Source organism: Micromys minutus (assembly GCF_963924665.1).
Source record: "Micromys minutus genome assembly, chromosome: 1".
Taxonomy (NCBI): Eukaryota; Metazoa; Chordata; class Mammalia; order Rodentia; family Muridae; genus Micromys; species Micromys minutus.
Genome location: NC_137969.1, coordinates 223,375,913 through 223,394,863, shown reverse-complemented (window position 1 = coordinate 223,394,863; position 18,951 = coordinate 223,375,913). Strand labels below are relative to the sequence as shown.

Here is an 18,951-nt window from a genome sequence, read left to right as displayed (position 1 = left end):
GACTTAATATAGTTCCTCATTATTGATAGTACAGTCAAAGAAACTAAACTCTTGAAGGGACAGGATCATGACTAACTTTTAAAAATATTTTCCACAATGTTAAATATAGTGCATTATATACAAAGTAAAAAATTCAAAATCTGAATATTTAATTTATAAAAATTATTGTTCTCAAATTAAGCAGATCAGAATTTTATTTTTGCTAGCATAAGATCAACCATTGTCATATCTGTAGTAGGTAAAACTATTTTACCAGTTTATAAGACACTTTTCTTTTTCGGCCAGACAGAATTATTAACTATGATACCAAAAAAGTATATTCTGGAAGCCCTGCAAATGAATTCAAGATTTTAGAAACCTCACTACTATTGAGGTTAATCAAATAATGACATGTATCAGCAGAACAAGAAAAGTGGGGTGTCAGATTAAGGTAGATTTTGTGGTTTCTAAGACAGTAGCAGGATGTTCTAGTATGTCAAATGGTCAGGTTTCTAGAAGAACAGAAATGATACTTCTGACATGTTATGGTTATTTTACATTCTGATTATTAAATTCACGAATAATGTCTCTCTGAAAGTATGATATTCTTTGAGGAGCATTTATTCATAAAAATAACCTTGAAAAATAAAAGGAAGTAAGTCTCATTTGTAAAGTGACTTAGATTGTGTGCTTTTTTAGCTTATCCAGAAGCAAAAGGGAAGTTTTGATATAACATTAATCTACCAATTTTATATTTGAGTTTAAGTCCTGTTTCCTTCTCAGTATTAATAAACATAAAGTACTGAAAAATGTGTTTTTAATCCATGGTGGTATTCACTTATTACTTTATTGGAATAAATCAGAACACAAGGATTTGGCTTAATGAAACCTAATGATTATTTGAATCTAGTTAGATTTTTAGAGCTACAAAATGTATTCAACCTAAGAACACAAAAGAGTTTTGGTTTGGGACATGAAGGCAGCAGAATCAAGAGGACAGTATTTAAAGTTAGTGCTGTCCTTTCCTAGATCTTTGAAAATGAACACAAAATTTATGACATGGAGTTTTAATTTACTCATACACAGAATGAGTAAAATTAACAAGAATAGTATATCGAAATATGAAAAGAAAATCTAAAAAACCAGTCCAAATCGGTTACCATGCCAATATAGATTTACAGTTTATATGTTATATATATAGAATCTGAAGCATCAATATAAAACATTTCTAATAAACCGTGTCATGACCACAGACTATGCTATTTTTTGAATTAAAGCTCATAAAAAGGATGAATGAAAGTTTGAGATTAGTTGTGCAAAGATTAATCTAGTTTTGTACTGGATGTCTTCAGTAAATTTATCTCTTCTTGATGGATCTTAATATCTTTATAAAATTAAGATGCTTCTAGGGGTTTTCAGTGAAGTCAATGCAATTCTTAAAGAACTCCAAAATATCTTAAAAGCCAGTAACCAAATAGTTATTGTTTTCTTCCATTCTGAGATCAGGTAACAAACTACAGAATATCAATATAAATCCTTACTTCATGTTGTGGTTTCTTAAAATATAATTTATGGACAAAAGTGATGGCAGTTACTAAACCTGGCTCTACATATTTTATTTAATGAATTTAAAAAGGCATTATTATATTACATTAGCTTTAAAATGTTTTAAGATTTCCATTTATTGGGTCTTCTTTGCTATTTTAAATACATTTTCCCTGCAATGAACTCTATGTACCTTAACAAAAGTACCAAGAGAGATCATCAGAAGAAAAGCAAAAAACCCATGTTAGCATAATCATTAAACCTTTTATCTGCAGGATTCTGTGGTTCTAAGAAACTTTCCATATCTTCATTATCTTAAACATTTTTTCAAAATATTTATATGTATATGTATATTTGTCGACATGTATAGTCAATGTGTGCTACATGCACAAGAGCTAGAAGAGGTGTTGCATACCCTAGAGTACAGTTGCGGTTGGTTGTGAGCCATAAGATGTGGGAGCTGCACAGCAAATGCAGGTCCTCTCGATGAGCACCAAGTGCTCTTAACCTCTGAAGCTAACTTTGCAGTCCTCATTCTTTGTCTTTATCAGATACTATATAAAAAGAGTGCTTAAACACACACACACACACACACACACACACACACACACACACACACGTCATTGAAGTAACCAGGTGCACTTTTAACATTTCTAACAAGAAACTAAAAAGAAAATGGTTAATTTATCAAAAAACGAACCCTCAAAACTAAAAGAAAATCTACATATTTTTTTCTTCCTAGTTTAACTGAGGAATTAAATGGCACACTCATTTAACATTTATCACACTTAAATTAGTTATTCACAGGTGAACTTACACACAAACAAACAGAAACATGTGCGCACACACACAAACTCACATGGATACATAACTGTCTTTGAAGTCTAAGTTATTTGTTAGTTACAGATGAACAGTACAGTACTATGTATCAGTACTGTGTAACCTAAGTTGCTGTAGGCCCAAGAATAATTTTATATGTAAAATGCTTATAAATACTTTTCAAGGGACCATTTGTAAGTTTCCCAATATAGTAAGAATTCTTATTGTCTTAAAATTCCCTTGAATGTGCTTACATCCTGGGTCTGAACGAATTATTTTTCAGTATCAATTTCTAAATGAAGTTCGACATGCTGTAGGCTACGCAGATGGCAAAGTGAATTATAATCATTACAGAAAGCAGAAACTTGTTTCCTTATAATAATCTGATGAGATCTTTATCTTTTCATTAAAAAGAATACTATAGTATTATAGCTCAGATAGATCAGCCTTAAGAAGAAAAGCTGAATAAGAGAAAGTACACGACTTAAGGAAATAGGAACTTGATTAATGGTGAATACTTCCTTAAATCGTGTATCTTTTTATTCAGTTGTCTTTCCTAACACAGCTTTATTCTAAGCTCAGTCATCTCAGTGACTTACAGAAACTCTAACTCTCAGATGGGTTTCTCCTTGCTATCAACATGTTTGATTAGGTTTTCTGAGAAATTTATTTCATTTAAATCTTGATGTATGTGCACACAGGTGCCATAGTGTAAATAAAAGAGCCAGTGAAAAAAAATCTCAGGTGTTGTTCTCTGTCTTCCATCTTGTTTGAGACAAGGTCTCTTGCTTGCTGCTAAATGTGCCAGGCTAGCTAGCCTGTTTGCATCTGGAGATTTTTCTGTCACTGCCTTCCATCTTGGTTTATGAGTTCTGAAATTAGACACTTGTGCTATGCTCTTTGGCTTTATATAGCCTCTGGGGATCTGTTTTCAGATCCTCATGATTAACCTGCAAACATTTATCCATCTAGTTATCATCTGAGATTTATACTTAACTTAACATGTGTGTGTGCGTGCTCACATGCCTGTGTGATATGCACATGCATGTGTAGGTCAGAGGATACCTTATGAGCATTGGTTCTTCTTTTCTGTCATATAGGGTGTGGGGATTGAACTCAAGTCAGAAAGTAGTTTAACTAACTGGGCGATCTTGCCCGTCCTGTCTTTGTGTTCTTGGCTGTTTTCTTAGCAATGAGAACTACAGAAAACAGGAGTATGTTATGAAGAAATGAAAAAAAAAAAAAAAAAAAGACCAACCATAAATATCAGTTTAAGGAGTAATACTATCAGGACAAAGTGGTTGAATTTAAATTTTGGCTTTATCAATTATACAATTAATACCATATAAATCACAATCTCTAAGATCTTTATATATAAAATGATTACAGTAGTATCTATTCATACTCACAGAACTCATGAATACTACTACTACTACTACTACTACTACTACTACTACTACTACTAATAATAATAATAATAATAACAATAATATATAAAACCCTTACTTAGAAAAGTTGTTTCAGAGTGAATACTACATGAGAGTTAGGGATAATGGAGTTGTGACCAGTTCGTACTGTTTAGACACTATTCTGGATGTATAACTATAAATACAGATTAATATTTTTATGATTTTGACAGTTCTTAAAAAACCAAATAGGGTTAATTTAAATAAGCATCTGAACAAGAAGTATTAAGAATTATTAATTTTAAGAAATGGATCTCAAGGACAGACATAATCATCAAGGTAAATGTCTCAGTTATTGAGCACTATACATTTACTGGCACCTCTGAAAAAAAGACATACATATTTTCATTAAATGTGAATTTTAAGATACTGTTTCAGTTTAGATTTGATATACTTAGTTTTCAGTTTCAAATGCTCTGTCATATAATTTATTCATCCAAAAATGAAACTAATATACCATTAAAGCACATGGCTAAATTGCTTACCCTTTTTAAAGCACTGGCTGCTAGTGTTAGGAGAAAAACTGACTTTTATTCTTCAGAATGCTTAACTAGCATTTAACAGGTATATAGAAAATGTACAAATACACAACAATGTCTATGCTGTTTGGTACAGTAACAGTGACTTAGAAACTCTGCAATCAGAGCAATGAGTGGTTCATTCTGCATTTTTAATCAAAATGTCCATGATCATACAAAGTAAAATATTAAGAATTACTTTTGTATTGTTATTAAGAGTCTTATTTACATTATAATGCCATTTCCAGTTTCCCTAAATACTCATGGTTTGGGTATCTGGTCTAAATCAAACACAAATCAAATGGAAAAAAAAACCTTTTGTTCAAACTGCAACTCTACCGCAGAGAAAAAACTGTCTAATGTTAATTTTTCAAAAAAGGATAAACTAATGACCCATAAACATAAAATGAATTATGTACCTAAGATTATTCTGAAGTACTAATGTGAAAACCAGTAAGATTTTCAAACTGGTTCAAAAGAGAATTACGTACACACAAGCATTTAATTGCACAGTGATATGCACACACAGAGGCACCATCAGGAAACTTAGAACTAAATTTACAGACCCTTTAATTGAAAAGCAAAATTCAATGGCATTGTATATAGATACAGTTTACATTTCTGTAAGTTATGATATCTTGTAGTAAATGTCACTAACAGTGCTGTGTAACATTGAGGAAAGGAAAGGAGAAGTATCACAGATGGTGCTCTAGATAGGACCAACATGTTCTTGGTCATCTGCTTTTGAACCCTTTCTCAATCTTATCTGAAAGTTTTAAGGCTTGGGAACACACTTATTAGTGAATTCTTGTTTGAGAAATTTTCTCTGAATACTATTCTAAGACAGATTGCAGTTTCTTATATAGTTGCTTCTATGAGAAAGCATTAGCTCAGACATGAGGCAGTCAGATGAGTATTGTGCAGTAGAACTTCCAAGACAGAGAGAAATGCTATGGTCACGCAAAGATTAAAAAGTTTCTTGAGTTACCATCTCATGAAAAGTATTCTTAAAGCTAAACAAACTAATTGAGGCAAAACAGTTGGTACTACATCCAACATTTTGTAAAGGGCAAATATGCATTGTTTGATAACTGGAATGATGATGAGAGCTACAATCTAGAATACTAACTACTAAAGATCAGACAGTAGAACTATATTTCTCAATTAATTCGAGCATAGAACTGTTTACAACCTCTTCCAAACTAAATAGGACGTTAATAGAAGAGCCAAAAATTGGTAACAGAAACAGACCTGTGCTAAGATTTAACAGCTCCAGCAAAATAAGATTAAACATGGTTTTTGGAAAATATTTGTTATTTCAGAAAGATCAAAGAAGAAATTCTGTTAAGGTTGTAAGAGCTGTGGTGCAGGTCAGTTTTAGATCCTAGCATCTAAGAGATCCTGATTTCTACCCCGGTATCAAAGAAATATAAATGATTAGCACATGAATAGATATGAATTTATCATTATCTGTTCCTTACCATGTATTTGAAATATTTCATTAAAAATAGGATCAGAAAAGAAAATGAAGTGCTGAAAAAACATTTTAATAGACTGCCACTACTAATAGAACTTATACTGTTTTAAATATCTTTATAGTTTCTATTTTAAGAGAAAACATAATGCTAAAGTTTTAAGCTCATAGCTATAAAACCTCTGTGAAATGGTAGCAATAACTGAATAAATAATCCCAGATTAATTTAGTTTATCCATGTACCTTAAACTTTTGAAACATAGATATAAACTGATGAGTAGGTGTTTAATCAAGGATATTGAAATGACTATAAGCTTTTACTCTGTTAATATTTTTTGTCTGCTTCATCAAAGATTGGAGGAACTGATTTCTCTATGTTGGAGTTATGTGATATAGTTATTATGCTTAGCTTGGTTTTCTTTAAAATATTTTTGGTAAAAATTAAGAAAAGCTTGGTATCTCATAGTCTAGAAAAAAATCATACAGAAATATAAAAATTAGCCCTCTAATTACAAACTATTTCCTTGCCTCCCATGTTTTTAAAAATAAAATTAATGTGAAAGGGCAAATAAAAATGTACGATAGTTTTCCTCTCTACCTGGAAAAAATCTGATTTACATTCAGACAACGAGGATGCACATATAACAATCCCTTATGCCCTTCTTTTCCTGTTTGTGCCTGGCAGAAAGGCTCCCACAAAGAAGGGTGGCGAGAAGAAGAAGGGCCGTTCTGCCATCAGCGAGGTGGTGACCCGAGAATCCACCATCAACATTCACAAGCACATCCATGGAGTGCGCTTCAAGAAGCGTGCTCCTCAGGCACTCAAAGAAATTTGGAAATTTGCCATGAAGGAAATGGGGACTCCAGATGTGCACATCGACACCAGGCTCAATAAAGCCGTCTGGGCCAACGGAGTAAGGAATGTTCCATATCGCATCCGAGTACGTTTGTCCAGAAAAACGTAGTGAAGATGAGGATTCACCAAACAAGCTCTACATATTGGTAACTTATATGCCTGTTACCCACATTAAAAAAATCTATACACGGTCAACGTGGATGAGAACTAACCTGCTGAATGTCAAATAAAGGTGTAGAACTGCCCCCACAAAAGATGCACATATAAAATAAGATGAATACTCACTAGAGCTCTAAAGGGTGCTATGCATTGACCATAAAAACAATACCCCTAATAAATGTTTGAAACACAGAGGGCAATTAATAAGACTCATAATTGCCTTGGAACTGTCATGGGTATAGTATTCTATGTTCGATGTATTTTAAGTTGAATGATTTTGCTGTGAAATATTATGATAATAACAGAACCAAAATCAGGGTTAATTGGTTCAGAGATGACTTAGGGCTAATATGTCAGACAGTGCACAAATGACAGCTGACTCAACATTTCCTTAAAGAATTACTTGCAGGTCTTACTACCATCTCCTTTTCTTTGTCCTACTCTTCTGGATGAATGTATTCTTTGAGGGATGCCTAGTCTTCACAAAGAAGCAGTACTAGGAAAAACTTAGAAGGATTGATTTTAGATTAGCTCTACTGCTTTTATTCTTTGAAAATTCCCTTGTCAAACAAATCTTGTCAAACACTAAGCTCATCATCTGCAGCTCAACACAATATTATAGGGCTGGATTCCTATAGGCATTTTCTTTTGGTTCATGTGAACCTACAGGCACCTTTAGAGAGCCATGCTATACTTCTCAGCAAGGATTCTTTAGCACAGTAGCTTAAAAAGAATGTGCTTAACTGTTGTTTGTAGCAAGATGCCAATGAGAAAGAACACTAGTAAACTGGATTTTTATGATCCTAGGAAATACTAAATGCAGAACAGCATGGATAAATATCAGAAATAGCCATTTTCTTTCTTATCCCAAGAAAGACAATGATAGAATGTGGTAAATTATTAATATTATTGAAAACAATGGGTATAAAATGTTCATTATGACTTGATTTCATACAGAGTTTTATGGAGTTTAAATGTGTAAATACTATTAAAGTCTTAAAATTCACCTTGTTCTAGTAGTTACTGCTTCTGTCTTTTAAATGTAAATGTGAGTTGGAACAAGAGACTTATTCAAGTACTGAAGCAGCAAAAGGAGCAAAAGCTGGTTTCCTTTCTTCAACGTTTCCACCCTCTAGCCATGCTTTTTTCTTTCACAACACTTCTCTCCTGATTTTCATTCTTCTTTTCCCCTTTAAAAGAAGGTGCTGGCATGACATCTGATGCCAGCATTCTCAGTGTTCTCTCTCTCCAAGTTTTTATTTACGCGCGCGCGCGCGCGCGCGCGCGCGCGTGTGTGTGTGTGTGTGTGTGTGTGTGTTTGTTATCTCAAGAATAAAATCAATTATAATTTCATATAACTCTTAATACACTAAATAAACTTTCTTTCTATTTTCTAATGATTGTTAATGTTGTTTAAAAATAGATTTATAAATGACATTCTGAAATGGATATGATTTCAATTTATTGACCAATTCATAATTACTTATTTTATATAATGTATACCTCTGAAAAATAATGTGAGTGTGAATTATCAATTATCTAGGCTAAGAATTCAGTATAATGAAAAAAAAAGCATATCCATGAATTACTGTCATCATAGATATGTAACTAAAGTTAGTTTTCAAAGTTAATATTTCAGACATCATAATGCATTTTGTACATTTTTTTCTCCTTAGTTTGTTTTGATGATAGATTACCATGTAGAAAAACCTCTTATCTTTTAATATTCATTATTAAAATGAAAATAAAAATGGAAATCAAGTAGAGAGCAGCAAATCTTGAATAATGGGTATAAGTTACTTAGAACAAGTAAGCCTATATGTATATAAGATTAACCCACACTGAGGCAATAGCTAAAATGGCAAATGATAGTAAGCATTTATTTAGTAACAGAAGTGATGAAGAAAAATTTCATTATGGTTAAAATAGATCCCACAGGGTTCAAAATATACACTTGGAATCAAATATGTTCACTTTACAAAAAGACAAGTTCATTTTCAAAAACTATGTTTCCTATGCATGTATGAATAATTCTGACCTATGATACACAGTGGACTCCGCCCTCAAGATAAGTTCATTTTTAAAAACTATATTTCCTATGCATGTATGAATAATTCTGACCTATGATACACACTGGACTCCTCCCTCTTTTATTTTCAGTCTCTTATGTAACATAAATGCATTAAATAATAATTAAGCAAAATTGAAGAAATAAAAGGTAGTAAGTTAAGTTTTAAAGAGTAGTAACATGCTTTGCTTTTATTTCTTCCTTTTGAAGCTGTCTATATTTGAAAAGTTAATTAAGATCCCTTGGAAATGAAGTCACTGGTGCTTGTGAGTTGCCTAATATGGGTACTGGGAACCAAACTCAGATTTTCTGGAAGAGCAGCAAGCACTACTAACTACTGATCCAACTAAGTCAAAGTTTTAATTTTTCTTGGTTTTTTAAACTCTAAGTCAAAATAGCTTTAATTTATAGTTTGATATTATATTACAGTATAGCCTGTATATAATTATGGTTTCAAAAATGACAATAATCAGAAAATTTATAAGTAGCATTCCATTTTAGTTTTTATACCACTTTCTTATATATTTAATAGGACATTGATGGAAACATAATTAATACCTCTGATTGATTGGTAAATTTATTGGTAAATGTCAGAATCAATTTCATGTTTAACATTCACTTACAACATTAAAATTAATTAGACTTTTAAGCCTCAAATATATATTTTGTTAGAGCTTTGAAAATAATACACCAATTATTGACACCTTGCCATGTTAAGTACTTAAATTTAAATGGAACTGGAATACTTTAGAATTACGGTTTTGCTAATCATCTTTTGTTTTACTTCTCTAAATGTGTGGTGGAACTTTGAATCTGAGTTCTAAACCAAACTGAAGGAAGGTTTTCCAAAACAATTAAGTACTTTGTATTACTCTCCTAAAATCTCAGGAGTTAAGGAGAAAACTCATAGGAACAAAGACTAAAAGTTCTCCAGCTCTTTCTACCACCCAAAAATAAACATCATAGACACTTCACAGAAAACAACCTTTGGGGCTAGAGATATAGGAGTTAAGAGTATTGGTTGCTCTTCCAAAAGACCTGAATTCAATTCCCAGTACCCACATGGTGGCTCACAACTGTCTGTAACTACAGTTCCAGGAAATCAAACACCCTTACACTCAAACAAAAAGAACACCAATGTACGAAAAATAAAAATAAATCATTCAAAAAACAATAAAACAACCTTTACTATTATTGTGTAGTTTCTTTCTTCACCTTTCCAAACTGTAGTCTTCTGGAAAAGAATCTTAAAGTATCTAGCCCAAAGATATTTAGTTTTAACCATATCAAAAAAGTGTACCTTCACAGACTTGAAGTTCTTGTCACCCAGATCCTTCACTTGCTTGGGTAGGGTCACACCAAGGAATTTTATATTCTTTGTGACTATTGTGAACAGTGTTAATTCTCTAATTTCTTTCTTAGCCTGTTTGTCCTTTGAGTAGAGGAAGGCTACGGATTTGTTTGAGTTAATTTTATATCCAACCACTTTGCTGAAATTGTTTATCTGCTGTAAAAATTCTCTGGTGAAATTGTTGGGGTCACTTAAGTATACTATCATATCATCAAGACCTCAGAAGATGGAAAGATTTGCCATGATCATGGATTGGAAGGATCAACATAATAAAAATGGCCAACTTGCCTAAGGCAATCTAAAAGTTCAATGCAACCCGCATCAAACTTCCAACTCGTTTCTTCATAGAGTTAAAGAGAAATTTGCAAATTCATTTGAAATAATAAAAAACCCAGGATAGCAAAAACCATTCTCAACAATAAAAGAACTTCCAGGGGAATCACCATCCCTGACCTCAAGCTGTATTACTGATGAATTATGGTAAAAAACTGTATGATATTGGTACAAAGAAAGGCAGGTAAATCAATGGAATAGAATCGAAGACCTAGAAATGAACTCAAATACGTATAATCACTTGATCTTTGACAAAGAAGCTAAAAACATTCAATGGAAAAAGGACAGCCTCTTCAACAAATGGTGCTGGTTCAACTGACAGTCAGCATGCAGAAGAATGCAAATCAATCCTTTCCTATCTCCTTGTACAAAGCTCAAGTGCAAGTGGATCAAAGATTTCCACATAAAACCAGGTACACTGAAACTATAAGAAAAGCAAGTGGGGGAAGAGCATAGAACACAGAGGCACAGGAAAAAACTTCCTGAACAGAACACCAATGAATTATGCTCTAAGATCAAGAAAGACAAATGGGACCTGATGAAATTGCAAAGCTTCTGTAAGGCCAAGCAAGAAACACTGTCAAAAGGACAAAATGGAAACCAACATATTGGGAAAAGATCTTTACCAATAGTATATTTGATAGAGGGCTAGTATCCAATATACAAAGAACTCAAGAAGTTAGATTCCAGAGAATCAAATAATCCTATTAAAAATGGCGTACAGGGCTAAACAAAGAATTCTCAACCAAGAAATATCAAATGGCCAAGAACCACCTAAAGAAATGCTCAACATCTCTAGTCATCAGGGAAATGCAAATCAAAACAACCTTAAGATTCTATCTCACACTAGTCAGAATGGCTAAGGAAAAAAAAAAAAAAAAAACCCTCAGGTGACAGCAGATGCTGGTAAGAATGTGGAGAAAGAGGAACACTCCTCCACTGTTGGTGGGATTGGAAATTGGTATAACCACTCTGGAAATAAGTCTGGTGGTTCCTCAGAAAATTGGAAATAGTACTACCTGAGGACCCAGCTATACCACTCCTGGGCATATACCAAAAGCAGCTCCAACATCTAACAAGGACACATGTACAACCATGTTCATAGCAGTCTTATTTATAATAGGCAGAAGCTGGAAAGAATCCAGATGTCCTTCAACAGAGGAATGGATACAGAAATTGTGGGACATATATACAATGGGGTACTATTCAGCTATTAAAAACAATGACTTCATGAAATTCCTAGGCAAATGGATAGAACTAGAGAATATCATCCTGAGTGAGGTAACTCAGTCAACAAAAGAACAAACATGATATCTAGTCACTTATAAGTGGAAACTAGCCCAAAAAGCTCGGAATATCCAAGAAACCATCTACAGAATTTATGAAGTTCAAAGAGAAGGAAGGCCAGAAAGTGGATGCCCCACTCTTCCTTAGAAGGAAGAACAAAATGTTCATGGGAGGAAATAAAGTGACAAATTGAGTAGCAGGTATCAGAGAAAAGATCCTCCAGAGACTGCCTCACCTGGGGATATACCCCTTATGCACCCAAATAAATCCAATCACTATTGCTGATGCCAAGTAGTGCTTACTGGCAGGAACATGATATGGATGCCTCCTTAGCGGCTCTGTGAGAGCCATACTGATACAGAGGAGGATGCTTGCAACTAACACCAGACTGAACAGAGGACCTCAATGAAAGAGCGAGAGAGAGAGAGGACTGAAGGAGCTGAAAGGGTCTCTAACCCCATGGGAAGAACAAAATGATCAACTAACCAAATCCACCACAGCTCCCAGGAACTAAACCACAAACCAGTGAGTTCACATGGAGAGACCCATGGCCTGAGGTACATATGCAGCAGAGGACAGCATTTTCTGACATGAATGGGAGGAGGGGCCTTTGGTCCAGTGAAGGCTCATTTTTTCCAGTGTAGGGGAATGCCAAGGTGCTGAGCTGGGAGAGGGCGGTTGGGAGAGGGAGCACCTTCATGGAGGCAATGGAAGGTAGAGGGGGAATGGAACTGTGGGGAAAGGGTAACATTTGAAATGTAAATGCAGAGAATTTCCAATACTTTTTTTTTGTTGTTGAATACACAATTTTTTAAAAGAAGGACTGAGGCTTCCACATTTTAGCCTTCTTTCTTTTGAAACTTCATAAGGTCTGTGAGTTGTTTCTTGGGTATTCAGAATGTATTATTATGCAACAAATTTTGTGATCTGTAATAATGTTTTATAAAAATAAATACATCAATAAAAATATAGCCTGAAAGAAATACAATTTTTCTGGGAAAAAATAAAGATAAAACACAATTAAAACAAAAGTATATCATCCAAATTTTATATAGATTATAGGAATATTATTTTATGTTGTGTGAAGCAATAGGAATATCTCTATTATTCCGTCAGAGAGGTTAATTCAATAGACCTAGTAAAGACTGGACTTGTAAGTTTAATGCTAGGATTCAAATTTAGGTTCCAGTTACTTAGTTCTGCATGTATGCATGTAAGTGCTGAGGTGGATGAAGTACCTTTCCTCTTCCTTATCTCACGAAACCTAGAGCTCATTGATTTTGCTAGGTCAGCTAGTAAACTAGCTCCATGGATACTCCTGTCTGTGCTTGCACTGTGAAGACAGTCATGTATGCAACAGAGCCTGGCTTTATATAGGCTAGGCATACAAACTTATTATGCTTGTGAGGTAAGCATTTTACTTGCTAAGCTCTCACTTCTCTCCAATTAAAACTTTTCAAATCAAGAATAATTTATTTTCATCATGCTTACTTCAAAACTGCTAAAGCATGAACATCTTTATAATATGCTAAACACCCAATTAAAATAATTTTTCCACAAAAATAGATGTAAAGTTTTAAAATCCTGAAATAAAAATATGTCCTCTCTCACATGCTGATATCCTATATACAGTAGTTCACAAAACAAATAGTCAATACAGATAACTTCCAAAGGAAAAAAATGATATGACTTGAAATAGTAAATGTTGCTAAGAAGAGGCCTACTTAAATTTTCTTTCTGTCTTCTCAATTCTGTTAGAGAATTAAGCCCTAAATGCACTTACATTAATTTCATGAACTGATTAAAAGGTTTGTTTTCAAATCTAGTGTATAAGAAAAACGTCCACAGAAATTACTTCTGTGTTGTATGGTTTAGATGAAAAAAATTAATGACACAGTTTAGATGTGAAATGTTTTCCACCTCAGACTCAAGTATTCAGCCACTTGGTCCCCAGTTGGGAAGTTCAAAAGAGGGCATGACTGGAGGCAGTGAACAGCACTCAGTCTTAAGATTTACAGGGAGGATCTTTATATCTGCTTTTCATTTGTGATCAATCCAGACGTTAGCTAGCTGTTGGTCATCTGTAGCTTGTTCCCACTGTCAGGCCTTCACTATTAGGATATATTGTATCCCCTCAAATGGTCTGATCACATAAATCCTTTCTTGAAGTTATTTTAGCATGAAATTTTATCACAGAAGTGAGAAAGTAACTAATACACATAGGTTAGAGGGAAATGCTGTGAAAGGAAAAATGTGATTAGGGAAAGGTAATCATTTTACTTGCAGAAGTAAAATCTAGGTTATTCATTTTATTATATCCAAAATGCACACTTTGTGTGAAATAAACAAACAGAAGTATATTACTACATATCAAGAAGATACTTTAGTGAATTCTAAATATATTGGTATTAGAAGTAATAGTAAGCCATTACTGTTTATAAATGTATAAGTAAGGATCTCCCCCAAGAAAATATGACCATGAGTTATTTAAAATTCAATGATTTATGAAAGTTTTACAGAAGTACATTGGCATTACTCCCTTATAGAAAACATAGTGAGTTTAATAAGAAAAGAAAAACTGAAGGCAAAATGCTGACCTGGGGTTAACAGGAAGTATTACGGCTCTCACAGTCACTGCAGTACATTGAGCTCCATAGAGACAGCACCAGGGCAAGCAAGAGCCCGATGGGCACTGGGCGACTCTGTGCCTCGTGGAGGAAAATCAACTAAACATGGGCAAAGGAGATCCTAAGAAGCCGAGAGGCACAATGTCCTCATATGCATTCTTTGTGCAAACCTGCCGGGAGGAGCACAAGAAGAAGCACCCGGATGCTTCTTCAACTTCTCAGAGTTCTCCAAGAAGTGCTCAGAGAGGTGGAAGACCATGTCTGCTAAAGAAAAGGGGAAATCTGAAGATATGGCAAAGGCTGACAAGGCTCGTTATTAAAGAGAAATGAAAACCTACATCCCTTACAAAGGGGAGACCAAAATAAGTTCAAGAACCCCAATACACTCAAGAGGCTTCCTTCAGCCTTCTTCTTGTTCTGCTCTGAGTACCACCCAAAAATCAAAGGCGACCATCCTGGCTTATCCATTGGTGATGTCGAAAAGAAACCAGGGGAGATGTGTAACAACACTTCTGGAGAAAGCAGCCCTATGGAAGAAGGCCTCCAAGCTGAAGGAGAAGTACAAGAAAGATATTCCTGCCTACAGAGCTAAAGGAAAACCTGATGCAATGAAAAAGGAGGTAGTCAAGGCTGAAAAGAGCAAGAAAAAGAAGGAAGAGGAAGAGGAAGAAGACGAAGATTAAAAAATGATCATGAATAAGTTGGTTATAGCGCAGTTTTTTTCTTGTCTATAAAGCATTTAACTCCCCCTCCCCCTGTACACAACTTACATCTTTTAAAGAAAAAAAAAGCTGAAATGTAAGGCTGTATAAGATCTGTTTTTAAACTGTACAGTGTCTTTTTTTGTACAGTTAACACACTACCAAATGTGTCTTTAGATAGCCCTGTTCTGGTGGCATTTTCAATAGCCACTAACCTTTCCTGGTACAGTCTTGGGGCTATAAATTGGCATGGAAATTTAAAGCAGGTTCTTGTTGGTGCATATAACAAATTAAGTTATATATGGGGACAGTGGTTTGGTTGTTTTTTTTTTTTTTTGGTTTTATTTATTTATTTTTTCATCTTCAGTTGTCACTGATGAAGCTTATAGGAAGATAATTGTTCTGTTAACTGAATACTACTTTGTAATTGCAAAGAAGTATTATGGCTGTTTTGTTGACATTCTGAATGCTTCTACGTAAATACAACTTATTTTTATTAAAAAAAGAAGTATTATGCTACACAGTGATGGGCATTCCACTGAGAAGTAAAAAGTTTTTTATGTCAATTTCAAAATTATTGCAAAGAACAAATTAAAAAGAGTAGAATTGTATATATTAGTCAAACTTCCTTTCCTGTTAAACTGATTGCTAGCCAGGGCATGGTTGTATAAGAACAGATCAGTTCTACAATTTTGGAGATTCCCTTTACAGAATATACAAGGTCAATAAAGAATTACAGTTAAAAATATACAACTGATCATATGGCATTATTTCAGGTTCTCCCCCCAAAATGAGCATATCTAGAATTGAATATGCTATAAGGAATTAAAAATGAATGTAAATCCTAGAGGCATTTGACAATAACAGATAATAGAATATTTGAGATTATTTTAACTCATGATACAGACGCTGTCTGTTTATTAAGTGCTTATTGTATAGTGAAGAAAGGGAACAAACCAAATAAGTCAATGACTTTACTGAACCAAGTCTTATAACTTCCTAATGGGGTGCATACCATTACAAATAAGTTAGGGAAGAAGCCTAATTTATACATTATACATTTATAATACATTCATTTAAAGTGTATTACTGAGTATCTACTGTTTTTCCTTAATAATGTAAAAGAATTTGCCCTAGATCTCAAGCAGTAAAGAGCACAATAAAGTCCACTGAACATACACTGCCCATGCTGTGATAAAATTAAAAAAAATATAATTTAGTGGTGTAATATAAGTTGATATTGGTTGCTTGGAAAATCAGGTATGATTGATAGATGTTAGTAACCCTAGCAACTGGAAATTTATTTTTAATGTGCATTGGTGCTTTGTCTTTGTATAGGTGTCAGACTCCCTGGAACTGAAGTTACAGATAGTTGTGAGCTGCCATGTGGATGTTGGGAATTAAACCTGGGTCCTTTGGAAGAGCAGCCAGTGCTCTTAATCACTGAGTCATCTCTCCAGCCCCCCAAACTGGGAAATTTTAGGTGTGGTTGAAGAAAGTTCAGTTCATGAGCAGGAGTGATTAAAAAGAGAGGTTGATCTGGTGGTCAGAGGGCAAGTTCTAGAGATCATCAGTGCTACTGAATGATTTTAAATCACAGAATGGTATAGTTACATTAACATTTGATATGTTAATGCAGTGAGCAAGGTGAAGATCGATTATTTGCAGAATAAACAACAATAAGAAGGGAACTAACCTGGAGACTATGCCTACTTAGACAAGAAATCTAAACACATCAGTGAAGGTAGTTCTAAAGAGTGAGGTATAGGTTTTGGAGATTTTAAAAAAGGCAAAATCCACTGGATTTTGATTAGTCGTATGGGATGAAAGATAACTCTCCAGTTTCCACTCTGAATGATTGTGTATGTCACATACTGTTATAGCAGACACATGTGAAGATAGTTTAGAAGATTGAGATAATTACCAACAGGTACAAAATAGAGAACAAACCGTAGAAGAGAAAGTATTATAGGGCAAGTCTGTCAGTACAAATGAAACTCCCGTGAGTGATGGCAGACACAAGTTGTTAGATGAGGCTTTCTAGAAGACATATCTGAGTCATAATGGGGAGGAAGGCAAGTCTGGCAGGCAAAGAATACAAACTATAGAGAAAAGCCAAGAAGAAAGAAATAGACATAAGAAGGTTCACTTTTATTGGAATAATAACATGGGCTGAATGGTTGATTGTACTGGCTTGCCCAGGACAAACTAGATTCTTCTAAGACATCCAAAGCCCAATATCCTGTTCAAATGGAGAAGAGTTGGTAAATAAATAAATAAATAAATAAATAAATAAATAAATAAATAAGACAAAGCATGGGTTTGAAAAGAGGAAGAGACATTTATCTCTGAGAGCATCAATTTCCATCATAGGTTAAAAATAGCTTTAATTCCTCCTAACATCAGTGAATGACATTTTCCTTTTTTTCCAATACAAAATTATATTTCCTAAAGAAATTATAGAACCTTAAAGTCCTGCCCATAAGAAAAGGGAATGCTACAGAATTATGTGGAAGATATTAGGTATGCTTTGTAGTGTTTTTGGTCAGAGAACAGAGGGAAATTGAAGAAGTGCTACAGAAGATTAGGTGTGATGAGAAAAAAAGGGCACACCAAAGAAAACTAATTATTTGCTTTGATAACCCAAGCCTATTATAGTTAAAGCATAAGCATCTATTTTAGAGAAGGAAAAAAATCTGCTTATTTAATACTCATTAGGTCTCAGGTACTGTAGAATTTACATGGATTAAAATTCTCTCTGAAGCACAGGTAAAAATCTTCATAATGTAAGAAAAGGTGATATAGTTGTTGATGCACATCTTATTTCTCAAATACTGTTTAGTGTCTCTTATAATGACACGTTGAATATACTACATGTCTCACCAGAATCATGAATTGAAAGTAAATCCAGTTACAAATTATTGTTTGCATTAGAAGTGATAATTAAAAGAAAGTAATTCAATAAAATAATAGCATTTACAATACAGTAGATGTCAAAGGTGGAAAATAAGAAACAGTAAAATATACATGGAAGATTCTTTTTGCTGGAGAATATTAAAAACATGACCTTTGATAGAGAAAAGTGCTTTAGAAAGCAGAGCTTGACATATTGTTTTTGACATCATAAAAGTGTATGTAAGTGGCAGCTGGAAATGTAAGTATAAATGTTGGAGGGTCACAATATTTTGTTGCATATTATAATGCACAATATTCATTGAGCTGTAACTAGCCCTGTCTTTAATTTAACACTAATTCTAATAAATTCTAAAGATCACTGAAACTTGAACATCATCAAATTTGTACTTTTGCTAAGTTGTATATATTTTTAAGTATTTTATGGACTCTATTAATTCCTGATTTTCTACAAGAGAGAGGATATATTTCTTTCTTTACCTTCCCTGTTAGATCCAAATAGCTTGTCTATTTATTAGTTTTAAGATGTTAGGTATAAAACTTTCTAGGTATCTATCTATGAATTCATATTTTCGTATCTTACATTTAGATTTCTTATGACCATTTTTACTGATCCCTCTTGTATTTTACATGATCATAGTACATGAGAGAGTACATAAGCAAACATTCAGCAGTGTTACCTAAAACAGTACATTTAAACATTTTTATTAGAGGATTTGAAATACACGAACTACCAAGTACATGATAGACATACTTATCGTCTTGTTTAAACACCTATCAAACAAGTCTTTTCAACTTTTTCAAGAATGTTTAGACTTAACAAAAGCTATGTATTTCTTCATTATGTTTATGTTT

The 18,951-nt window shown here is 33.7% G+C and overlaps 1 protein-coding gene and 1 pseudogene across 9 annotated transcripts in view; one reads left to right on the top strand and one right to left on the bottom strand.

Annotated features, from left to right (window-relative positions):
- GPHN (gephyrin) overlaps positions 1-18,951 on the bottom strand; it is a 448,543-nt gene that overhangs the window by 137,767 nt on the left and 291,825 nt on the right. The gene's annotated exons all lie outside the window — the stretch shown is intronic.
- On the top strand, positions 1,887-6,868 carry LOC308437105 (large ribosomal subunit protein eL31-like; annotated as a pseudogene). Its single transcript has 2 exons — positions 1,887-1,956; positions 6,426-6,868. The product of its transcript is annotated as a large ribosomal subunit protein eL31-like (transcript).